General features: G+C 40.5%; 2 pseudogenes; one reads left to right on the top strand and one right to left on the bottom strand.

Annotated features, from left to right (window-relative positions):
* Window positions 1-1,100: 1,100 nt before the first annotated feature.
* On the bottom strand, window positions 1,101-4,497 carry LOC114029126 (annotated as a pseudogene).
* Window positions 4,496-25,501, top strand: LOC114029132 (annotated as a pseudogene).

Here is a 25,501-nt window from a genome sequence, read left to right on the forward strand (position 1 = left end):
CAGTTTCAATCTCATTTTCTGAAGAAAGAAACCTTTCCCAGTCCCCCTTAATTCTACTACCTTTCCTCCAAGATGAGCTCCAATTAATCCTGCATATATCTGGATTATACAGAGTTGCTTGGATGTTATCTCCCCCATTAGATTGTAAGCTCTTTAAAGTCACAGACTATTTTTTTCTGTCTTTTTATCCACAGACCTTAACATAGGACAGGACTTGACACTTAGTAAATGCTTATACATTTTATATTGACTTGATCCACGCTCTCTTTCTATACTGACAGAGGATCCCCAAGAACCAGAAGAAAAGAACACTCCTCAGGCCTCTCTTCCAAGGAGAGGCCATTTGCACAGGCTTACATAGTCTCTACCTGGATACAGAATTATCCTGAAGGAGATGGCCTAGGAGATGATAGAGGATAGGTTGTGGCATTCTAGGAGTACTTTATAAGCTATGTATCTAGTTGATCTTCTCTCCCTACTTAGGGGGTTCCATTGATATTCTGATTTTATCGATTACATTGATATTCAAGAGTCATTGAAAAGCTCACTTCTTAAAGCCTATTACTTAGGATCTCTGCTCTCCAAAGGAGGTGAGCATAGAGAAACTGGACATATGGGTAGGGCTGTTAAAACCCCCACCCATCTGACCTGATCACCATATAGTGGGACTGCCATGACCCTCCATGGCTCTTTACCTCAACTGGAATTACTGAGAGAGGTGGTATGGCATAGTGCATAGAGTGCTGGGCTTGGAATGAGAAAGACTCCCATTCAGGTCCTCCTGCTGTATTATCATGGAGATGTCACAGCTCTCTGAGCCTCAATTTATTTTCTCCAAAATAATAATAGCAGTAGTAATAAAGCCTGTGGGGCTTTTGGTGGAGATCAGATGAAACATGTATAAAAAATACTTCATAAACCAAAAAATGCTACCTAAATGTCAATTATTCCTATTATCTATTCCTAGCATTTCCTTATCACACCATAAAAACCACATAATCTCAGTCCTAGGTGTCTATCTCTTCCCCTCAAATGCCTCAGCCAAGTCTCTTTACTTTCAACACTGATAACTACAGCTGTGGATGGATGGCAATATTTCATCAACAGAAGTAGGATCCACTGTGAGCATGGTTGACATGAGAGACAATACAGTTGAAAGTCTGATTGTCAAACTTTAAGGCCAAAGCCTCATTGTGGTAGTATATGACTTTGTTCAGCGGTTGGCCCCTCCAACTGTGGCACCTCAGGGTCATAGAGTCACCTTCCATGAATTCTAAGCTCTCTACTTGGACTAGCAGCCAGTCTGAAAGGCAAACACAAAGGCCATTGGCTCAGGACATTTCATCTTGTCCTAGAACCTTGGGTCATCTAAGACTTCCTGCCATGTCCAAAGACAAACAGACCCTGACTCTGAACAATGATTCCAATCACTGAAACTGGCATGAGTGAAGAGGTTTACCTACAATTCCCAGAAAAACCTTAAAACTTTTAGATTCCTGGTAGACTCACTTATCTCTCTTTGACAAAAAGAACCTGGCTTCAGTTTTACCAGTCCCAGGAAAACCTTAAAGTTTTAGAAACTGCCTTATTTCCCTTTGAAAGCAAACTTTCCCTCCCAGCTCCCCTCATTATCTATTCTCATTGTTCAAATCACTCAGACATTCCAAACGGAAATTCTCACCTGGACCCTTTTCCAAACGATCCACCTCCCCCATCAACTGGCTTTCCCATTGTTTTGCCTTCCTGGCCATTCCCACCCTTAATCCTAGCTAGGCGCCAGCCTTTCGCCCCAGCTTGCTGGCCACCCCCATCCAGATCTCCCTAGACCCCTCCTCCCCTCACCCCAACTGCTTGGCCACTCCTTGGACCCCTCCTCCCATCACTCCTAACTGGATGGCCACTCCCTCAGTCTGTACTTAAGGCTCACCTTTCCCCCATTCTGATGCTGAGTTGTTCTCAAGCTTAGAAGCTGAGACCCCTCATGCCCGCCCATCCTAAGGGTGTCACCTGGCCCATCCACCCCAGCCCCCACTCAGACTCTGAGTTTTCTAGACTGCCTCATGCTGCTCTTTCTTGTGAGCATCACCTGACCACCTTGAACCCTATTTAGATCACTGATGTTTGGGTTTCTTTGGAGTCTGGCCTATATGCTTATCTTTAATAAACTTTTTCTCTGGCTTGAAGAAGATCTGAGTTGAATTCATTCAGGCAGATCGGCGCCATGATTTGGGCTTTTTCCCACGATCTTGGGGGGCCTTTGTGCATCTAAGAGCACCCCAAACCCCCCCCTTCATGAGGACATAAAGAATGCCACTTGCTAGAATGTGCCCACATATTGTTGTTATTGTTGTTTGTCCTTTGTTTTCAAAGAAGACCAAAGACATAATAAGGTGATATCTTGACTCATGGGTGAATTGGATTTAAAAGAGGTAAAGGTGCACAAAGTTGTCAGCTTCACTCTCTCTTTCAGGGTCATTGAAGTCCAGTGGCAAGACAGATGTTAGGATGACTGGCAATGGCCCAGGATGAAGTGGATGACCCTGGCATCTTCAGTGTCTGACCAAGCTCTAAGCACTCCACAGTGCCTGTTTCAGTCACCTTCATGGCCATTGGAAAGGGACGTTCTTATCTGCCCATCTACTGGCAGAAGTCTTCACATGCTTGGGGTAGACACCCCACTAACTTGCCAATGGCTTTGAGGCTGGTTGGTTACCCTCAACTTGGTTTAGCCCATCTGACAAGATGGGTGACCACTGCACATGCTACTGCTTCTTGGAACCACAGGAGAGAGTTGAGTGCTAGGTAGACACCAAAGGAGGATGAATATCTCAGAAAAGGGCTTGGCAAAACCTCACACTAGAGATACTAGTTCTTAAAAACCCATACACCCCATCTGCTCACATATAATCCAAAGGGCTCACCACACATCAGAAAGAAATGGGGAGAACGTGCAGGTAAGAAACACAGGGGCAAATTGGGAGGAATTAAAGAACTCAGAGGGGCCTAAAACATTTTAGAGAATGTGAGGTCCTTTGTAATCTGAAGCCATAACCCTCAGCCTGCAAGGGTTGCCAGCATAGCATGGTGAACTGACTGTGGGTCTCTACTCCTCAACCAACTCCTGTGGATCCCCATTGCCTCTAGGAAAAAATTCAAATTCCTCTGTTAGCTGTGAAAGGCCTTTGCAGCCTAGTCAGCCTCACTGGACATGACTCTCCCGTCCCTTGGATTTGACCACCCAGCCAAAGTGGCCTTCTCTCTGTCCCTCTCATGCTACCTTCAGCTCCCAACTCCAGGCTTTTACACTGTCCATCTCTACACTCCACTCCCACCCCTATGCCTGGAGTGCACTCTCTCCTTACATCTCCTTCACAAAGTTCCTCTCTTTTTGTAAGACGCAGCTTAGGCAATACCTTCTGCACCACACCTTTCCTGGTCCTTTCAAATGCAAGGAGCCTTTCTTTCAAAATACCTTGTATATATTTGTACTTATTAATATTATATTTATGTTTTATGTATATTACATAATATATGTTGTATTTACATATGCTATTTATATAAGGTATGTGTATACGTACATACACACCCACACACATATATATCTACATATATATTTCATATACTTGTTATCTCTCTCATTAGGGTGTAAATTCTTTTGGACCAGGGATTGTTTTCATGCTCTGTACTTGTATTTCCAATTTTTATTACATGGCAGGTCTTTAATATTGATTGATTAAATGTAGATCCCTAGTCTCCTGGCTTTTTGGAAGGGAGTTGTGGAAATTTCCTGGCAGAAAGGAGTAGTGACAATAAAGTCAGTGGGAAAACCTAGAACAAGACAAGCTAAACTCATACCTCAGTAAGGGCAGTAGTGAAAAGGAGAATTAAAATAACCTGTGGATTTCTCAGGAACTCTTCACCCATCCCCCTTGACATTAGTTCTGCCAGTAAATAGGTTTTGTCCCTTTCCAGTCTGTATTGTAAGCAGATTTCAATTCTTCCCCTCCCACTCCACCTTACCCCAAGCTCCTTCTCCTTCACTTACTATGAGAGACCTGTAGTTTCACGGAGATGCTGAAAACAGTGTGTTCTGTCCTTCACTGATATTCCACACTGTCCTGTATGTTGACAGCTAGGATGGTATAGGATTCCTGGTGGATGAGGAGATCTGACCCATTGTGGAAGCATTCTATAGAATCATGTCCTTCAAAAGTCAAAGTCACATTGTTCCCTCAGAGCATATTGAACCATGGGGGTTCCAAGGTCAGTACTGCCCTTGGGGAACCTGATGAGGGTAAAGAGGAGAGGAGAATAAAGGAAAGGAGTATCCAAGGAGGCATCAAATCCCAGATCTGAGGGAGGACACCAGTGACAGGCACAGAGAATAGAATGGAGCCGACACAGTGTGTGTTCAGAGGGCTGTGGAGTAGACAAAAGGTCAGAACTGGTCAACTGCTGGTGGAAGTTTTCTCACACATGGATGCCACACTGAGTCATGCGGCCACAGGGCCTTTTCCAGAAGGATGGGTAGCTCCTTAAGGATCTCCTAAGTCCCATTTGATTGGTAAAACAACAACTAACCAGAAAAAGCCATCATCTTCTCAAAGGGAACACATCTCAGGGAAAGTAAGAGTGAATGATCTGTAACTTTAATCTCCAAAATTTAGGGGAAACCCTGAAAATATCTGGGGTCAGATTGTTCTGTAGGAAGGAGAGCAATCCATTTACTGAGGAAATACTCTTCTTGCAAGATGAAGGAGGGATCACATTTGCCTCCATTCCAAGGTCAGGCACCCCAGCCCCTACTAGCTGGTAGTCTCATCAAAAGATCTAAATCTCTGACCCCAATAATACCCCCTCTAACCCACTCATCTGACATTCATACAGAGACCCAAGATCTAAGCATAATAGACACAACCCCCACAGACTGTGAGCTCCTTGAGAGAAGGTATTGTTTTTACCTTTCTTTTGATTCCCAGCAATCATTGGTTCCTGAGACATCATAGACACTTAATAAATACTTGTTTTGATTTGACTTAATCCAGACAACACATGCACAGACATTTAGAAATCACTTTGGGCAGGAGAAAGAATGCTAGTTTTGGATTCAAGGATCTTGGGTTCAAATTCTAGTTTAGCCACTTACTAGTTGTGTAACTTTGGGCAACTCAGTTAACCTTTCTTGGACTCAGTTTCCTCACCTGCAAAATGAGGACGTTGCACTAGACTACCCATCCTGCCCTGATCCATGACCCATCAACTATATTGACAATCTCAGAGCAACCACAGACACACAGAACCCAGATATGCCATGGGAAACAAGCATTTATTAGGTGCCTACTGTGTGCAAAGTACTGTGCTAAGCATTTTACACACATTCTCTCATTTGATCCTAAATCATAAGATTTAAAGCTCAAAGGAACCATAGAGATTATCTAGCGAGTCCAGCTTCCTGATTTTACAGATGAGAAAACTGAGGCTTTGAGCAGTTAAATAATGAGGTCAAATGGGTAGTAAATAGCAGGCCTTTCTTTCTTTGGAGCAGGTAGTGAAACACTCACAGAAGCCCTCGGATGCAGAAGAAATGGGGATATACACAGAAGAACTGCTCAAACCCAGAAGGGCAGGTAGGTGGGGCAGTGGATGGAGTGCCAAGCATGAAGTCAGGAAGATCTGAGTTCAAATCTGGCCTCAGAGACTTACTAGCTGTGTGACTCTGGGCAAGCCCCTTAACCCCGTTAGCCTCAGTTTCCTCGTGTGTAAAATGAGCAGGAGAAGGAAATGGCAAACCACTTCAGTATCTTTGTCAAGAAAATCCCAAATGGTCTTGTGAAGAGTCAGACATGACTGAACAACAATCCACTACAGAGGACATCTCTAAAAGAAGGAGTTATCATTGGCTTTCTACCTTAGAATCTCCTGCCCTCCTGCCCCTTTCACTGACCCTCCTCCCACTCAAGTCCCCCTTCTTTCTGCTCCCTTCCTCTTTGTCAGTGTAATGTAGGATTTCCTGGCCCAGCACTCACACAACCGGAACCAATTGATTATACAACTCTAAATTTAGAGAAATCTATTTAGAAAGCAAATAAAGTACTCCACCCTGGCCTTTGTGGAACCCAAGGTATAAGATGCACTGGAAGAAGTGTGTGTGTGTGTGTGTGTGTATGTGTGTGTGTGTAGATAATATATGTGTATGTAAATATATATATATGTTATATATGGAGAGAGAGAATGTATGTATGTATGTACATATGTATGTATTTGGGATTATAATTTTCTCCCTATTCACTTCAGGTTGTTGTGAGGTTGAGATGTGATAATATATTTAAAATTATTTTTCAGTCTCAAAGCTCTATGTAAATATCAGCTGTTGGTTATTCAAAGGAGGCTACCCCAGACTCCAATCCTAATTCAGAGACAGAATGGAGAAATATGAAAAGTACTCTTCCTTAGAGTCCCCTGATGTGCCATAATAATAACAGCTCACATTTACAAGGCACTTTTCTTATAACCATCCTGTGACATGTGGTGCATCTATTATTCCATTTGGTGGGTGAAGAAGCAGGAGGTCAGATAAACTGAGTGACTTGCCCATGGTCAGATCTATGAAGTATCAGAACCTAAGTTTCCTCATTCTCTATGTCCATTACACTATTGAATCTGAGTTCTTGGTGCTAGAAATAGTGACCTAAGATTGCCAGGTTATCCATAATAATAGAACAAAATACTCTAGGGAAAGTCAGGAGGTGGGTAAGATGGGAAGGTCTTTAGAATATATGGGTGGGGTGGTACTTGCTTTCAGTACTTCATACTGGAGAGGCCGAGATTGGAGATCCATTTTGAGTTCTGAGTTGCAGTAAGGTTAAAGCCAAGTGTGTCTCCCTGGGAGTGAAGGGTCACCAGACTGCCTAAGGAAGGGTGCACCAGCACAGGTTAGAAAAACAGAAAGTTGAAGCTCCCAGGCTGCTCATTATTGGGACTGGTCCTTTATACTTCCAGCATGGAGGAGATAGGACCTCAAAAAATGGTCTCAAAAAAAAAAGGTAAGACAGAAAGAAAAACAAAATGAATGGAATTCTGAAGACACAAAAGAAAAATAATTCTGAGGAGGAAAATGTGAATTGTCTAAATGAAAGAAAACACAAATGTACAGGCAATTCACCAACCAAGTTAGACTTTTAAAAGATGCATAGAGGAGTTGAAAGCAAGGGCTAGAAACCTACATTCCATCAATCTGCTGGTCAATATGCCAGGCATTGTATTAGGGGATGGGGATTCAGAGACAGAGCACACAAAAGCATGTCATGGTCATATAAAAATGGCATGAAGACTACTAATGCTCAGAATATGCTGAGGCTGCCATGGAAAGTTAAGGACAACAAAAAGGGAGTATTCTGGGGTCTCATAGGTTTTGTTTTTTTTTTTAGCTATATTAGGGGGCACAGAGTGATGGTGTGTTATGGTGTGGTGAATCATATTGTAGTGATGTTAAAGTCACTTAGAAACAGGGGGCCACTGAACTATACATAAAGATCCCTGCTGGCCATATAATGACTTAGTTTTCAAATGCAACATTATCTATGTTTTATTGTATTTTTTTTCATTTTGTAAATTTCCCCAATTATTTTTTAATCTGATTTGGGTTACACTCAGGAGTGTTGTGGACTGCAGGTTGCCCACAGGCCTAGTGTCTGACCCCTCTGGTGTAGAGGTTGGAGAAGTGGCCCGAAAGCCAAGAAAACCTGAGTTCAAGTCTTCTCTCTGACATAGAATGGTTTTGACCCTGGGCAAGTTACTGAAATTCTCAATGTTCTAGACAACTTTCTAAGACTGTAAATTTCAGAGAAGGTGCTAACCTGTCTTAGGAGAAGGAGTTTCCTCTTTTTGGGGTCCCCTTATTAGTGAACTCACCAATTTAGTCCTTATTTCTATGGAAAAGAGGAAGAATGAGGGTGGAGCCCAGATGGTGGAGTAACAAGTACAGAGAGCGGCTCCTCCTCACTCCCCACTCAAACTCCTCCAAACAGATCCAGAAAATATACCAGACTGAATCCTGCTCAGGAAATACAAGAAAAATCAGTGAGTCATTTGTTCAGTCTTGTTTGGCACAGGGAGACAGACAGAGTGGTCTGCTGACACTGGGAATGGAGTCTAGCCAGGAATGGAGCAGTTCAGAGCCCAGGGACTGCACCCAAAGGCACAAATTCAACTAGAATTCTGAGAAGTGATAAAGCTAGAGCTTCTCTTTTAAAAGAGTTTACAAACGTTTCTTATAAATAAAATGAGAGCACTGGAGGAAAAAATGGAAAGGAAATGAGACTTTTATAAAAAAAGGAATTAGAAAGGGAATTATCGGTTTAATACAAGAGGTACAAAAGCTTGCTAATGTAACACATTCCCTGAAAATTGGAATGGAACAAATAGAAGTAATGAAGCAACAATAAATGTTAAGCAAAGTCAAAAGATTAAAAAAGAAGAAAATATAAAGTATTTCATGGAAAAAACAACTGGCCTGGAAGACATACCAAGGAGAAAAAAATCTAAAAATCATTTGACTACCTGAACATCATGACCAAAAAAAGAGCCAAGTCATCATAAGTCAAAAATTTTAAAAAATAAAACTACTAAGATGTCTTGGAACCATAGGGTAAAGTGGAAATAGAAAGAACCCTCTGATTGCCTCCTAAAAGAAATCTCAAAATGAAAACTCTCAGGAACATTATAGCCAAAATCCAGAGTGTCTAGGTCAAAGAAAAAATACTGAAAGCACTTAGAAAGAAAGAATTAAAGTGCCAAGAAATCACAGTCATAATCACATACAATTTAGAAGCCATCATCATAAATGATCAGAGAACGTGGAATAACTTACTCAGCAAAACTGAGTATAATCCTAGAGGGGAAAAAATGAATCTTTAATAAAATAGACTTCCAAGCATTCCTAATGAAAAGACCTGAGCTGTGTAGAAACTTTTAAGTTCAAACACAGGAGTTTAGAAAAAACATAAAAAAGTAAATGTGAATGGACAATGATAAAGGACATAAAAAGGGCTAAATTGTTTACATTCTACTATAGGAGATAATGCAAGTGATCCCTCTGAATTCTATCATCATGAAGGGTCAATGGGTCTAAATAAGCAGAAGGGCTAAGAATGATTCTGTTATATCTTGATGATCCTTTTTTCCTTTTTTAAAAATTTACTTTTAGTTTTCAACATTCAATTTTTTTTAAGATTTTGAGTTCCAAAATTTTTCCCCCTCTCTCCCAACCTCCCTCCCCAAGACAGCATCTATTCAAATATAGGCTATACATGTAAAATCATATTAAACCTATTTCCACAATAGTCATGTTGTGAAAGAAGAATCTGAACTAAAGGGGAAAACCATGAGAAAAAGAAAGGGGAGAGGGAGAGAGAGAGAGAGAATAGTATGCTTTGATTTGCATTCAGACACCATAGTTCTTTCTCTGGATGTAGATAGCATTTTCCATCATGAGTCTTTTGGAATTACCTTAGATTATTGCATTGCTGAGGAGAGCTAAGTCTATCAAAGCTGATCCTCTCACAATGTTGCTGTTACTATATACAATGTTTTTCTGGTTCTTCTCACTTCACTCAGCATCAGTTCATGGAAGTTTTTCAGATTTTTCTGAAATCCACCTGCTCATCATTCCTTATGGAATAATAGCATTCCATTACATTCATATGCCTCAATTTATTCAGTCATTCCCCAATTAATGAGCATCTCCTCAATTTTCAATTCTTTGCCCCAACAAAAAGAACTGCTATAAATATTTTTGGTACACATGAGTCCTTTTCCCTTTTTTATGATCTCTTTGGGATACAGATATAATAGTATTATTGCTGGATCAAAGTGTATGCACAGTTTTGTAGCTCTTTGGGTATGTTTCCAAATTGCTGTCAAGAATGGTTGGATCAGTTTACAACTCTACCAACAATGCATTAGTGTTCCAATTTCCCCACATCTTCAATATCTATAATTTTTTGTTTTTGTCATATAAGCCAATCTAATAGGTGTGAGGTGGTACCTCAGAGTTATTTTAATTGCATTTCTCTAATCAATAGTGCTTTAAAGCATTTGTTCATATGACTATAGATAACTTTAATTTCTTCTTCTGAAAACTGTCTGTTCATATCTTTTGACCATTTATTAATTGGGGAGTGACTTGTATTCCTATATATTTGACTCAGTTCTCCATATATTTGAGAAATGAGGCCTTTATCAGAGTTACTGGCTGTAAAAATTGTTTCCCAGCTTTCTGCTTCCCTACTAATCTTGATTGCATTTGCTTTGTTTGTGCAAAACATTTTTATTTAATGTAATCAAAATTAGTCTTGATGATTTTAAAAGAAGAATATAAAGGAAGGGGAAGAAGATTATACTAGGGAAGGAAAGGGGGAAGAAGGTTAGGGGAAATTGTCTCACATAATCATACTGTGCATGTAAAAGTCTACACAAACTAGGAGGAAGGGGTAGGAGGAATGTCTGACACTTAAATCTCACTCTCATCTGAACTGGTCAAAGGATGGAAGAATACATATACACACAGCTGAGTGCAGAAAGGCAATTTACTCAACAGGGATGTAGGGTATGGAGGGAAGGGAGAAGGAGGAATTAGAAAAAAATATGGATTAAGAGAGTGATTAGTCCTAAGCAAAACAAATTCTAAGGAGATACAAAAATATCTATAGCTTTTTTTGAGGTGACAAAGAATGGGAATCTTAGAAGGTACCCATTGATTGGGAAATGAATGAACATGATATTGTTTATAAATGTGATGGGATACTATTGTGCTATTAGAAATGATAAAGGGGCTATTTTCAAAGAAACCTGGGGAGACTTGTATGAATTGATGCAGAATGAAGTGAATTGAACCAAGAAAACAATTTATACAATGACGACTAGAACACCGGGCTGAATTTAATCCGGTGAAAATTAATAGGATTAAAAGTAAAGTACTTCCCTTGGGTTAAAAAAATCAGTTTCATAAGTAGAAAATAAGGGAAGCATTGCTAGGTGGTTTTATCTGAAAAATATCAGGATGTTTTGATGGAAGGCAAATTCAAAATGAGTAAAAAATGTAACATGATATAAAAAAGATGTGATTTTGTGTTACATTGAGAGGAATGGGGTCTAGGAAAAGGAGGTAATAGCCCACTGTACTCTGCCCTGCTCAGAACACATCCAGAGAATTGTACTTTAGGGAGGACATTGACAAGCTAGAGGTTGTTCAGAGGAGGCAACTAGAAGGGTTGTGTGAAGGGTCTCAAGTTTTTATCAAATGAGAATCACTTCAAGGAAGTGAGAATGTTTATCTTAGAGTAGAAAAGGCTCAAGGGGACATGATAGTCCTCTTCAAGTCCCAGAAAAGCTGTCACGGAGTCTGCTTGGTCCAGGAGGAGAGGATCAAGAACAATTTCATCTTTGTATCATCTCTCCACTATTCCCCCTTCTTTCCTCTGATACCATCACTACCCTGGTGTGGGCCCTCATCTCCTCACTCCTGTACCTTTGCAATGTCTGGTGGGTCTGGTAGTGGGTCTGCCTGCCTCATTTTTTTCTCTCCTCAATCCAATTAGTTCTGCCACCAAAGTGATTTTGCTAAAGAGCATGACTGACCATGTCACACCCTACCCAATAAACTGCAGTGGCTCTCTATTGCCTTCAGGATCAAATACAAAAGGGGCAGCTAGGTGGTGTAGTGGATGGAGCACTGGGCTTGGACACTTACTAGCTGTGTGACCCTGGGCAAGTCACTTAACTCTGTCTGCCTCAATTTCCTCATGTGTAAAAATGAACTGCAGAAGAAAAATGGCAAACCACTCAAGTATCTTTGCCAAGTAAATCTCAAAGTGGGGTCAGGACGAGTTGGGCACAACTGAACAACAACAAAAATCACATATAAAACCCTCAGCCATTCAAAGCCCTTTATACCCCTTCTATTTTTCCAGTCTTCTTGCACCTTGTTCCCTGACATGTACTCTTTTTCCAGTGACATTAGCCTCTTTGCTGTTCTACAAACAAAATGCTCTCTCTCCACTCTAGGCATTTTTTCTGGCTGTCCCATGTGCCTGGGATGTTCTCCCTCTTCCTTTCCATCTTCTGGTTTTCCTGGATTCCTTTAAGCCCCAACTAAAATTCCACTTCTACAGGAAGCCTTTCCCCACCTCTCTTCATTCTACTGCCTTCCTTCTCTTAATTATTTCCTATTTATCCTTTGTATAACTTGTTTGTATGTATTTGTTTGCTTGTTGCCTCCCCCATTAGATTGTAAGATCCTTGAGGGTAGAGTCTGTGTTTTGCTTCTTTTTGTATCCCAAGTGCTTACCACAGCACATAACACTTAGTAGGTACTTAAATGTTTGTTGACTGACTGATAATGGTTAGAAATTACAAAGAAGGCAGATTTAAGCTTGAAGTCAGGAAAAATTTTCCTAACAACTTGAACAATCTAAAAGTAAAATGAAATGTGTGGAGTTCATCTGCATTGATGGATGTCAACTGGACTGGAATGTGGCTCTAACCTGTGGGTGGCTGGAGCCACACAAAGGAGGACAGAGACAGGAGAGTCAAGAATCAAACAGAAGTTTAATTTCAAAGTGACAAAAACAGGTTTTCAAACCTAAGTCTTCCTGAGAAGGAGGCCTTGTGGTTTGTGGCAAAGGTAAGGTTTTTAAACATGAAAACCCCAAAAAGGTGGGGCCAAACATAGTCATTCTTAGGTCTTGAGTAAACAATTTCCATGGAGGCCCATGCATGCAAGCATTTTTGAGACAATACAGACATTCTTGTATGCTGTAGAAATAGTTGCTATGTTGATTATCTCAAGTCTTAAGGGTCTTTGAGCCTTGTGATCATTCAGTAGGGTACAGAACCAGAGTTAGCTTGGCAGGAAGAGGAGTGCAGCACCTGCTTCAGTTCACTTACCAGTTACAGGCACTGGAATTGTGCAGATTGTCAAGAGATGAGATTGTTTGCTTTCTGCTGCAGCTTATTGACTGTAGCTCCAGTTCTCTGGCCAGAATCTCCTGGGAAATAGTTAAGTTCCAACAAATCTAAATAGTTATTAATTGATATGAAAATCATAAATCCCTCAGTGAACATCTGGTGCTGTTCAAAGCAATACATTTTGCCAGAGTGAGATTATCCAGAGAGTGAGCACAAAGGATTGTTGTTATGCTAAGCTCAGGGCATGGCTTGCTTCCTGGGCCTTAGCTCTTGAAAACAAGGTGTCTCTTAATATCTTGACATTGGCTTCAAGCAAAGGCTGGATGAGTACTTGTTAGATGTGTTATGGTAGAGATTATTTTTTAGCTTGGAGCTTGACTACCTTTCCACCGAGATAACTTCTGACAGCAATATTCTATGATTCTATAGGTAATGGGGGCCTGGCAGTGAAGTCTAGTCCTTATGAGCCTGAATAACCTATTCTGTCTGATTCAATCCTCTATGTGGAGACTGGAAGTTGAGTCTGATTCTGGACGTGCTTGATAATATGGAATAGAAGAGCCTGGCTCTCCAGGGCAGAGCATGTTAAAGTATTCACTGCATGTTTTCTGTTGGTTTACTTCATAATGAGATTCATGAGTTTGACTAATTCCCAAGGTGAAACTGTGGGTGCATACAAAAAGCACTAACTGGCCAAAATGATCTCTCCTTACTTGAGCAAGGAAATTAAAATAGTATAAGCCTCTGAATGGGGAGAGAGGCTTTGGGCCTTTCTCTCTACCTAGGTATTCGCTATGTGGGTCATGAACACATGACCCTACTGTTGCATCTGTCTCTGTTGTATGTATCTTGGTCTTTGGTGAAGGAATGTTAGAGAGAATTATGAGTTATGAGCTTTCAAAGTTTGGGAGAAGGAGCTGCCAAGAGGTCTGGGAACTGGAGTCTGTTTCAGAATTTGAGGCAGCTGAGACTTGTGTATCTTTAATAAGGATTAATACAAGTAAACATAGATTGTAGTTGAAATATCTATATAACTATCATATCAGCTGTTCACATCAATGATATGACTACAAGATAGGAGAGACATATCTAGACAGCAGTTCATATGAAAAAGGCCTGGGTTTTAGTGGACTTCAATTTCTATGTAAGCCCCCTGTGTTCTGTGACAGGGCAGGGATGTGCTGGAACCAGATCATACTGAGAGCTAATTGTTAAATTTACAGTGTGAGCATCAACACCTGAGAAATTGATAAATGCTACAAATAAAGGCTTTATTGTTTTCTTGATTGTCTAGACTTAAGAAATTGATGAAGAAAAAGTTAATAATTCAGATTAAATTGAAAAGTGTGAAATGGGTAATTTCTCCCCCAGAGATCTGGTTGTTAAACATTTGCAAGCACACCCTAGAATGGGGGAAGGAGAAGAGGAAGCTAACTGGACCTGAGGGATAATATCTAAAATAAAGAAGACATTCTAAACTCTGTTCTTTAATGATGTCCTTTCTAATGATGGAGGGAAACTGCCTGGAGCCCATCTCCTCCTCTATATGACCTTGGTCAAGTCGCTCCACTTTTCTGGCTCTCAGTTTTTTCATATGAAAAATGAGAACACTGGAAGTCTGATGTATTCTAGGGTCTCTTGCAGTTCTAAATTTATGATTCTAGCATCTCAATTTTTGTTTTCTCTGCAGTGCCTACCTAGCACAATGCTGAGCACAAAGCCAACAGGCACCAGAGTATAATATATTGGTTCTGCCAGGAGAAAACAGGCTTCAAGGGCCACTTAGCTACCCTGAGCTAATTCATTCTGCCTCTGCAGTCTCTCTCCCTGAAAACTTAAGGCCCTGGAGTTGGAGAAGTTCCAGCCACAACCACTTCCAGCCACTAGGTGGCAGACTACCTCCATCTCTCTATTGGTTGTACACCAATTCTCTGGACTTAACTCTCTAGCTCACATATGTACTAGCAAGGAGGGTTCCTAGGGAAGGGCTGAGAGACGTCTCCTCCTCAGAGTTCTGGGGGTGTTTCTGACTGGCAATGGGTTCTTCTCTGAAGCTGTAAGCTCAAGCCCCTACTCTGGTGTGTTCTCCAATATGCATTGGCAGTTACAGTTAGTATCTCCCAGAGATCATTGATAAGTGCCCCCACCATCAATATAACCAATTAACACCAATCAGGTTTTAAAAGAAGATATTTACTATGATATACTCCCCATCTCTTCCATCTCAGTCCCTGGTAAGAGTGGATTCAAACTTAAAGCAATTGTGACAAAGCTTTTCCCCTACCCAGTTCATTTCTGCATGTGCCATGGCCATTGAATGAGTGACTCCTTGCTTATAGGTTACAGCGTCAGCTCTCAGGCCAATTACTTGGTGGGTTAAATCCCATAAGCTGTTGGTACCTTACCTGGTCTGGCTGCCATCGAACTATAATATGACCCTTATAAAATATCACAAAACAATGTACCAAAGGAAGGAATACAAATGGAAGGTGGCCTCATCCCAGAGGCTTGCTGAAGAGGCCACATGCATACTGGTTTCCTATTTGTTATGAGTGAGAAAGGGCCTGAGATCTCTACCCCAGCCAAAGGCTCACTGGAGTTCATCTTCCTCACTTGAATGCAGCCAGGGTGGAAAGGGATTGAGTTGGACTTGTAGAAACCTACTGCATGCATAATGAACTTTGATTCAGCAAGCAGCTGAAAAGCCTTTATTTACCACACTGTAAACAGAAAGGAAACATTCTGGATGTTCCGAGTTCTAGCTGTATGACCCTAGGTAAATCACTTCACCCTATTTGTCTCATCTGTATTTCCTCATCTGTAAAAGGGGCTAGAGAAGGAAGTAGCAAATCACTCCAGTATCTTTGCCAAGAAAACTCCAAAAGGGGTCATAAAGAGTTGGACACAACTGAAAAATGACAGAACAACAAAATACATGCTGATTGGCTGTAACTCTCTGATATGACGTTAATCTGACAACCTCTTTTTTAAAAACCGTTTTCTTGATATCGCCTTTTAATTTCAGAAAAAGCAGGGTTTTTCCATTATGTATGCCTGGAAGCAAGCTTACCTAGCCTCTCTATGGGGAATTGCAAGAAGTAAGACACTGTTTAGGCTCAAAGGCTGAGACTCTGATGTTATGACTAAATTGAAGATGGAGCAATGGGTTAAATGATAATACAATCAGAAGGGTTTGCAACTGGTTGGACAACTGGACTCATAAAGTAACTTTTAATGTTCAATATAAATGTGGAAGGAGATCTCTAGTGAGGGGAGTATCCTAGGGATTTGTGCTTATCCTTGTGGTGTTAAACATTTTTTTTTAATCAATAACTTGAGCGAAGGCATAGATGGTATGGTCATCAAATTTTCACATGTCACAAAGCTAGGAGGAATAACTAACATACTGGACTAGCAAACAAAAAGATCTTAATGGGCTTGGGGATCTTGTGACCTTAAGGTCACATGTGGTCTTCTAGGTTATTTTAATAAAAGGATTTGTTCTGCAAAATTTGGATTCAGTCAAAGGCCATACTTAAGGACCTAGAAGGTCACATGAGGCCTTAAGGCCACAGGTTCCCTACCCTTGAAAAGTATTAAGTTGAATCTAATAAGATAAAATTCCATAGGGATAAATGTAAACTCTTGGCATAGTTACAAAGAAATCATCTTTATAAGTACAAAATGAGGGAGGTATGAATAGATAGAAGTTATTCTGAAAAATATCTTGGAGGTTTAATGGACTGCTAGCTCAAATATGTGTTAGCAGTGTGATGTGGCTGCCAAAAAAAGTTAGTATTGAATGAGATATAACCTGTGAAGACTTCTCAGGGTGGTGATGAAAAGACTGTCTCTGAAACTAGAGATAGGCTCTGAGAGAACTAACAGGCCATAAGTTTAAATTACCTAAACCTATAGGAATTCGGCCCTAAACTCCCTCCTGATTGCCACTGCTAGTCAGCATTAGGTATACTAAATAAGGGCATGTATGTATGGATTGGCTATACCCTGTTTCCTTGTTCTTTGGGAATGGGAAAGATTTTTGCTCCTAGAATGTAAGCCTGCCTCCCAGCCAATGGGAGTAAGGGATAGTGGTGGGGTGGGAGTTTCTTGTTTGCATTAAGATATATAACCTTGCTTTGTCCTTTGTGCCTCACCTCTCTCCTGCTGGTAGTGCACTGGAGGAGTAGATACCCCTTCTCAAGAGACTGTAATAAAGAGCAACTTTTTGCTTCCACCTTGAGAAGTCTCTGAATTTAATTGTGTTAGAGTCGCTGTACCACACAGTATAATCTTGGACTACATTAAGAAGAGTCATATCTTGAAAGACTAGGGTGATTGTAGTCCCACTATACTCTACCTTCATCAGACCTCATCTCGAGTACTGAGTTCCATTCTGGTCATCCCAATTTGAGAAGGACATTGACAAACTGAACAGAGTCCAGAGGAAAACAACCAGGAGACTGAACATTAAATCCCTGGCTGACTCTTATGCATTGTATGTTTCTCCTTGAACTTAGGTCAATAAATCATGATCCAGCTTTGGTGGCTACCTCATGAATTCAAGAGGTGGGGAATTCCTAAATTGGTGCTGGATGCTGAGAGAGAAGAGTTTCCTGAAACTACACTGCTTCTTAGAGAAGAAGATGACCAAAAGGAAGTGTACTTTCCTATTTCCTTCAGGTCTCAGCTAAAATCCCACCTCTAGAGGAAGCCTTTCCTAATCCTAACCCATAATTAATTCTAGTTTCTTCCCTTTGTTGATTATTTCCTATTTATCCTGTGTAGAGCCTGTTTTTATCTAATTTGTACATTGTGTCCCCCATTACATTCCAAGCTTCTTGAGGGTAGGGACTGTCTTGCTTTTGTTTGTATCCTTAGCACTTAGCACAGTGCCTGGCACATAGTAGGTGTATAATAAATGTGAAGTGGTAGTAGCTAGGTGATGCAGTAGACTGAGTGCCTGGCCTGAACTCAGAAAGACTTCTGGACTTCAAATACACCTTCAGACACTTACTAGCTGTATGACCCTAGGTAAATCACTTCACCCTATTTGTATCATCTGTATTTCCTCATCTATAAAAGGAGCTAGAGAAGGAAGTAGCAAATCACTCCAGTATCTTTGCCAAGAAAACTCCAAAAGGGGTCATAAAGAATTGGACACAACTGAAAAATGACAGAACAACAAAATATATGCTGATTGACTGTAACTCTCTGATATGACGTTAATCTGACAACCTCTTTCTTAAAAAAAGTTTTCTTGATATTGCCTTTTAATTTTTTTTAGGTAATTGGGGTTAAGTGACTTGCCCAGGGTCACACAACTAGTAACTGTCAAGTGTTTGGTCTGAGGCCGAATTTGAACTCAGGTCCTCCTGACTTCAGGGCCAGTGCTCTATCCACTGCACCACCTAGCTGCCCTGATTGTAAGCTTTTTAATGGTGGGGACTGTCTTTCTTTTTTGTATACATATCCCTAGAATTTAGCACAGCGCCTGGCGTATAGTAGGTGCTTAATAAATGTTTATTGACTTATTATTGTTACTATTGTTAAAAGTCAATCCTACTTAACAAATCAAGTCCTCAAGTAATGCAATTGACTATTTTAGGAGATAAGGAGTTTCCTGTCATTGAGTGGATGACCACTTCCTTGTCAGGTAGGCCTCAGGATTGGACTAGGTATTCTCCAAAGTTCCTTTCAATGCTAAGATTGGAACATAGGATAATAAGATTCAGAGCTGAAAGCAATCTAAGAGATCACCTAGTCCAACCCCTTCTTTTATAGATGAGGAAACTGAGACCCAGAAAGTGAAGTAATTTGTCCAAGAATAGACAATAAGTGGTAGAAATGGGATTCTATAATTGTCTTTGGTATACAGCCCAATTCAGAAAAATTGTACTTTGTTTTTTTTAAAAATTATTTATTTTTAGTTTTCAACACTCACTTCCACAATATTTTGAGTTTTAAATTTTCTTCTCCTCTCTCTCCTCCCCCTTCCCAAAATGTCATATAATCTGATATAGGCTCTACTTATACATTCATATTAAGCATATATTCACATTAGTCATGATGTATAGAAGAATTAGAACTAATGGGAGGAAGGTCAAGAAAGAAGAAATAAAAAAAAACAACAAAAGAAAAGGAGAGCAAGTAGTGTGCTTCCATCTGCATTCCAACTCCATGGTTCTTTTTTTGCATGTCGATAGCATTTTCTATCATGAATCCTTTGGAGTTATCTTGGATCCTTGCATTGCTGAGGAAAGCTACGTCTGTCATAGCTGATCCTTCCATAATGTGGCTGTTACTGTGTACAATTTTCTCCTGGTTCTGCTCATTTCACTCAGCATCAGTTCAAATAAGTCCTTCCAGGATGCTCCTCATTTCTTCTAGCACAACAGGATTCCATTACATTCATATGCCACAATTTGTTCAGCCATTCCCCAACTGATCATTTCAGTTTCTTTAGGAAAATTATTCTTTTAAACCTTTAAATTCTTGATAGATCTGTGAAGGAAAATTGTTAGCTTTTCCCATACCTTAGTCACAGGAGCACAGAATCATAAAATCTGAGAGTTTAAATGGTTTTCAATTACCATTAAGTCCAACTTCAGAGACATGATTATTTCTTTCTTACACTTAATAACTAATTATTGAATTGGTACCAAGGTTTTCCCCCTTTTCTACTTTCTCATGCAGAAACCAAACAGTGTGGGAAATCTTGCTCAAAGACTTACCCATCTTACTTACTTACGACATCTAAGCAGACAGTAAAAGAAATTCTAAGTTTGGGCTGATGGGAGGATTCCTGCTCATTGTGTTGACTCAGACAGGTTTGAGAAAATGTAGATCCACCTTTCTGTCAGAGAGGTGATATGGAAATTGATAAGTCTCTTTGACCAAGACTTGGGGAATCCAAGTCACATACACCATGACCCCCATTGGAATATAGCCCAGCTCCTCATTGTAATATTCATTCTCTCATTAATTGTTAGCCAATCAGAGTTGATTCCCACCCTCAGCAATACTCAATCTTCTAAGAGCATATTAACTGTGATGTTACCACCATGAGGGGTCTTTGGTAATCAAGAGTGTCACTGACCTCTTTTTATTAATAAACATGCTAGACTTATGAATAAAATGATTAAATTACTCAGAAACTAGATTTCTTGAACTTTTAAAATGTCACAAACACATAAGCCAAATGAATCCCTTCCAACATAACATAATCAGCAAATGGTCATCTAGACTCTGCTTGAAGACCCTTTAGGAGGGGGATTTCATCACTTCTTGAGGCAACCCACTGCACTTTTGTTGTTGTCATTCAGTTGTTTCTGACTCTTTGTGACCTTGTGAACCATATTGTCCACGGGGGAGGGGCAAGATTTGGTTTCCATTTCTTTCTCTAGTGGAATAAGGTAAACAAAGATTAAGTGACTTGCCCAAGGTCCCACAGCTAGTAAGTTTCTGGGGCCTGATTTGAAATCAGCTCTTCCTCATTCCAAGCCCAGTTCTCTATCCACTGAGCCAGCTACCTGCCCCATTGAACTTTTAGGCAGCCCCTAACTGTTAGAAAATTTTTAATGACATGAAGCCCAAAGTTATATCTTTGCAACTCCCAACCATTGCTCCTGGTTTGACCCTCTATGTTCAAATGGACCAAGTCTAATCTTTCCTCCACCTGACAGCCCTTCAAACATTTGAAGATAGCTATCATGTCCTCTTTGAGACTTCTTTTCTCCAGACTAATCACCCCCCTCCCCAGTTCCTTTAAATCATCCTTGCATGGCATGAAACAAGGCACTTGACTCTCCTGGTTGTTTTCCTCTGGACTCTGTCCAGTGTATCAATGACCTTCTCAAATTTGGATGCTTGTTCTGTAATTTCCAACCATCACCAGTCAGTCAATAAACATTTAAGTACCTACTAAATGCCATTGTGCTGTGCTAAGTACTTGGGATACAAAAAGAGGCAAAACACAGACTTTACCCTCAAGGATCTAACAATGTAATGGAGGAGACAACAAGCAAATGAATATATACAAACAAGCTATACAAAAGATAAATAGGAAATAATTAAGAGAGGGAAGGTAGTAGAATGAAGAGGGGTTGGGGAAAGGCTTCCTGTAGAATATGGCATTTCAGTTGGGTCTTAAAGGAATCCAGGAAAACCAGGAGGTGGACAGAAAGAGGGAGAACATCCCAGGCTTATGGGACAGCCAGAAAAAATGCCTAGATCTGAGAGAGAGTGTCTTGTTTGTAGAACAGCAAGTGTCACTGGAACAAGAGTACATGTCAGGGAGCAAGGTGTAAGAAGACTGGAAGAGTAGAAGGGACTGAATAATGAAGGTGTTTGAATGCCAAACAGAGGGTTTAATATGTGATTTTTGTTGTTGTTCACTTGTGTCCAACTCTTCCTGACTCCACTTTGGGGTTTACTTGGCAAAGATACTTGAGTGGTTTGCCATTTTTCTTCTGCAGCTCATTTTTACAGATGAGGAAATTGAAAGTAATTTGCCCAGGGTCACACAGCTAGTAAATATTTAAGGCCACTTTTGAACTTATGAAGATGAGTCTTCTAGATTCTAAGCCCAGTGCTCCATCCACTGCACCACCTAGCTACTCCCTTTTGTATTTGATCCTGAAGGCAATAGGGAGCCACTGCAGTTTATTGAGTAGGGTATGACATAGTCAGACATGCTCTTTACCAAAATCACATTGGTGGCAGAACTGAGGATAAGTTGGATTGAGAAGAGACAAAAATGAGGCAGGCAGACCCACCACCAGGAAATTGCAAAGGTCCGGGAGTGAGGAGATGAGGGCCCACACCAAGGTAGTGACAGTATCAGAGGAGAGAAGGGGGAATAGTGGAGAGATGTTACAAAGATGAAATTGTTCTTGGTTCTCCCCTCCTGCACCAAGTAGATTCCATGATAGCTGTTCTGGGACTTGAAGAGAATTACCATGTTCCCTTGAGCCTTTTCTGCCCTAAGATAAACATTCTCACTTCCTTCAAGTGAATCTCACTTCCTTCAAGTGAATCTCACTTGACAGAAACTTGAGACCCTTCACACGACCCTTCTGGTTGACTCTTCTGAACAACGTCTAGCTTGTCAATGTTCTCCCTAAGGTACAATTTTCTGGATGTGTTCTGAGCAGGGCAGAGTACAGTGGGCTACTACCTCCTTTTCCTAGACCCTATTCCTCTCTTAATGCAACACAAAATCATATAATCTTTTTTTGAATGTAATATTACATTTTTACTCATTTTGAAATTGCACTCCATCAAAACATCCTGATATTTTTCAGATAAAACACTGCCTAGCAATGCTTCCCTTATTTTCAACTGATGAAACTGATTTTTTTAACCCAAGGGAAGTACTTTACTTTTAGTCCTATTAATTTTCACCAGATTAAGTTCAGTTCAGTGTTCTAGTTGTCATTGTATAAACTGTTCCCTTGGTTCAATTCACTTCACTCTGTACCAGTTCATACAAAGCTGCCCAAGTTTCTTTAAAAATAGCCCCTTTATCATTTCTTATAGCACAACAGTATTCCATCACAGTTATAAATAACAAGTTCAGTCATTCCCCAATCAGTGGGTACTTTCTAAGATTCCCATTCTTTGTCACCTCAAAAAGAACTGTAGATATTTTTGTATATCCTTAGAGTTTGTTTTGCTTAGGTCTAATCCTTTTAATCCATGCTTTTTCTAATTTCTCCTCCCTTCCCTCCTTACCCTACATGCCTTTCTGCATTCAGCTGTGTGTGTAGGTATTCTTCCATCCTTTGACCAGTTCAGATGAGAGTGAGGTTGAAGTACCAGCCATTCCTCCCACTCTTTCCTCCTAGTTTGTGTAGACTTCTACATGCACAGTATTATTGTGAGACAATTTCCACTAACATTCCCCTGCCTTTCCTTCTCTACTGTAGTCCTTTTCACCTCCCTTTATATTCTTCTTTGAAGATCATCAAAACATAGCAGACTCATTCACAGCCCTTCTGTTTAATTAGGCTCTTTGACCTTTTACCCTTTGACACAGGATTGAGAGAGATCACATGTATTATGTCCCTACAGTAAAATATTAGCAATTTAGCTTTTTTTATATTCTTTATTATTGTTTATTCATATTTACTTTTTTACGTTTCTCTTAACTCCTGTTTTTCAACTTTAGCGTCTCTACCCAGCTCAGGTCTTGTCATCATGAATGCTTGGAAGTCTTCTATTTTATTAAAGATTCATTTTTTCTCCTGATAAAATTATACTCAATTTTGCTGTGTAGGTTATTCTTGGCTATAGGCCCATAACCTTTGCCTTTCAGAGTATTGTGTTGCATCTAAGCTCTCTGCTCATTTATGGTTTTGCCTACTAAATTGTGTGTGATTATGACTGTGATTCCCCCTAAGTAGAGGGAGAAGGCCATGTAGATATATAGCTTATAAAGTACTCCTAGAACCCCACAACCCACCCTCTATCATCTCCTAGGCCATCTCCATAGTGCTGTATCCAGGTAGAGATTGTGTGAGCCTGTGCAAAAGGCCTCTTCTTGTAAGAAAGGCAGAAGAGTGTTTTCTTCTGGCTCCTGGGGTTCCTCTGCCAGGTTATGAGTGAAGGAGCCTGAATCAATTCGACAAAAGTATACAAGTATTTTTTAAGTGTCAGGTCCTGTACTATGTTAAGCTGTGTGGATACAAAGAGAAAAAAAGTCTGTGACTTTCAGGAGCTTACAATCTAATGCGGGAGATAACATCCAAGCAACTGTGTGAGAGTTAATTGAAGCTCATGTTGTAGGGAAGGTAGCAGAATTAAGGGAGACTGGGAAAGGCTTCTTTCTTGCAGAAGGCGGGTGGAGCTGAGACTTAAAAGAAGCCAAGAGGCTAAAACTAGGCGAGTGCTTGGCTGCTGAAGATAAGGGAGGAGAAAAGGGGAAGTTGGGACAAGGCTGATTTAGCACTAGTGGAGGGGAAGGAGAGGGTAGAGGTAGGGAAGAAGAAATTATTTTGACATCTCTCTCTCCCAAAATGAGGAGCCCTGCAAAAGTGGTTGTAATAACATTGTTCCTGGTGCTTCTGGTTGCAATAATTGCTGATGTTGCCCTGTATTACTAGAAACCAGGTATGTAGTTCCATTTGGTTTTTTATGTAATGGGCTCTCTTCTTGGCCAATATTCCAACCCTATCCTTCCCCAGACCGTGGATTTTTTTCCCTGGTCTAGGGAATCTCCAGCCATACACATACCTATAACTGTGAGATTCTTTAATACAACAAGGGAATTTTTTTTTCATCCCACAGAAACTGGAGATGAGAGCTTAGAGACAATGCTTTACACATTTATTTTATTTTTTTTTATTTTTAGGCAATTGGGGTTAAATGACTTGCCCAGGGTCACACAGCTAGTAAGTGTCAAGTGTTTAGTCTGAGGTCGGCTTTGAATTTAGGTCTTCCTGACTTCAGGGCCGGTACTCTATCCACTGCACCACCTAGCTGCCCCCTCATTACACATTTAATAAATAAAAAATATCACAACTTATCACTTGAAAAATCTATCTGGATGGAGAAAGAAAGATACGAGGAATAGTAAAAAACAGAAAGACAAGGATAAAGATAGTCACTAAGAGACACCAAGATCTCGACTGGGTGACCTCTGAGACACAACCCTAGCTATTCCATTTAGCTATCAGCATTCTTACCTCTTTGAATAATCCTCTTGATTTAATACAACCACTTCCTTTTCCTTGGGCTGGGATTATCCCAACTGGATTCTTCAATGGTGCCCTTAAGTGACAGACAGAATGTATTTGAGGTGGTGGAATTGGGAAAGCAATGCTTGAAATTTCATAGGATCAGAGATTTAGAGCAGGAAGGGATCTTCTAGGTCAGACAACAGCTGTGTGACTTTGCCTAGGTTCCTCATTTGTAAAGTGAGTTGGACAAGAAAATGAAAAACCACTCCAATATTTTTGTCAAGAAAACCCCCTAAATGGAGAAGGGGGGAGTGTCACGAAGAGTCAAATATGACTGCAACAACTGAATAACAACAAAATAACTAAAGTACAGAATCATAACTTTAAAAAAAAATCAAATGGAGGAAAATGCAAACCTACTTCACACAACTTTAAATGTGAATGGATTAAGCAGTTCAATACAATGAAAAATAGTGAGGGGGTCCGGGCTCAGACAGTGCAGGACTGCGGGGCCATGCCGGCTGGTGTCCATGATCTCAAGTTTCCTGGAGCAGTACATGAGCACCACGCTGCAGTGCCTGAAGCTCCTGGATGCCTACCTGCTCTACATCCTGCTGACCAGAGCGCTGCAGCTCAGTTACTGTCTCCTCTTGAGGACCTTCCCCTTCAACTCCCTGCTTTCCGGCTTCATGTCCTGTGTGGGAAGCTTCATCCTGGCCGTCTGTTTAAGGATAGAGATTAACCCACAGAACAAGGGAGATTTCCAGGGCATCTCTCCAGAACGAGCTTTTACTGACTTCCTCTTTGCTAGCGCCATCCTGCACCTTGTTGTCATGAAGTTGGTTAGTTGAATC

This window comes from Vombatus ursinus, unplaced genomic scaffold (genome assembly GCF_900497805.2).
Source record: "Vombatus ursinus unplaced genomic scaffold, bare-nosed wombat genome assembly UNPS02005109.1, whole genome shotgun sequence".
NCBI lineage: Eukaryota > Metazoa > Chordata > Mammalia > Diprotodontia > Vombatidae > Vombatus > Vombatus ursinus.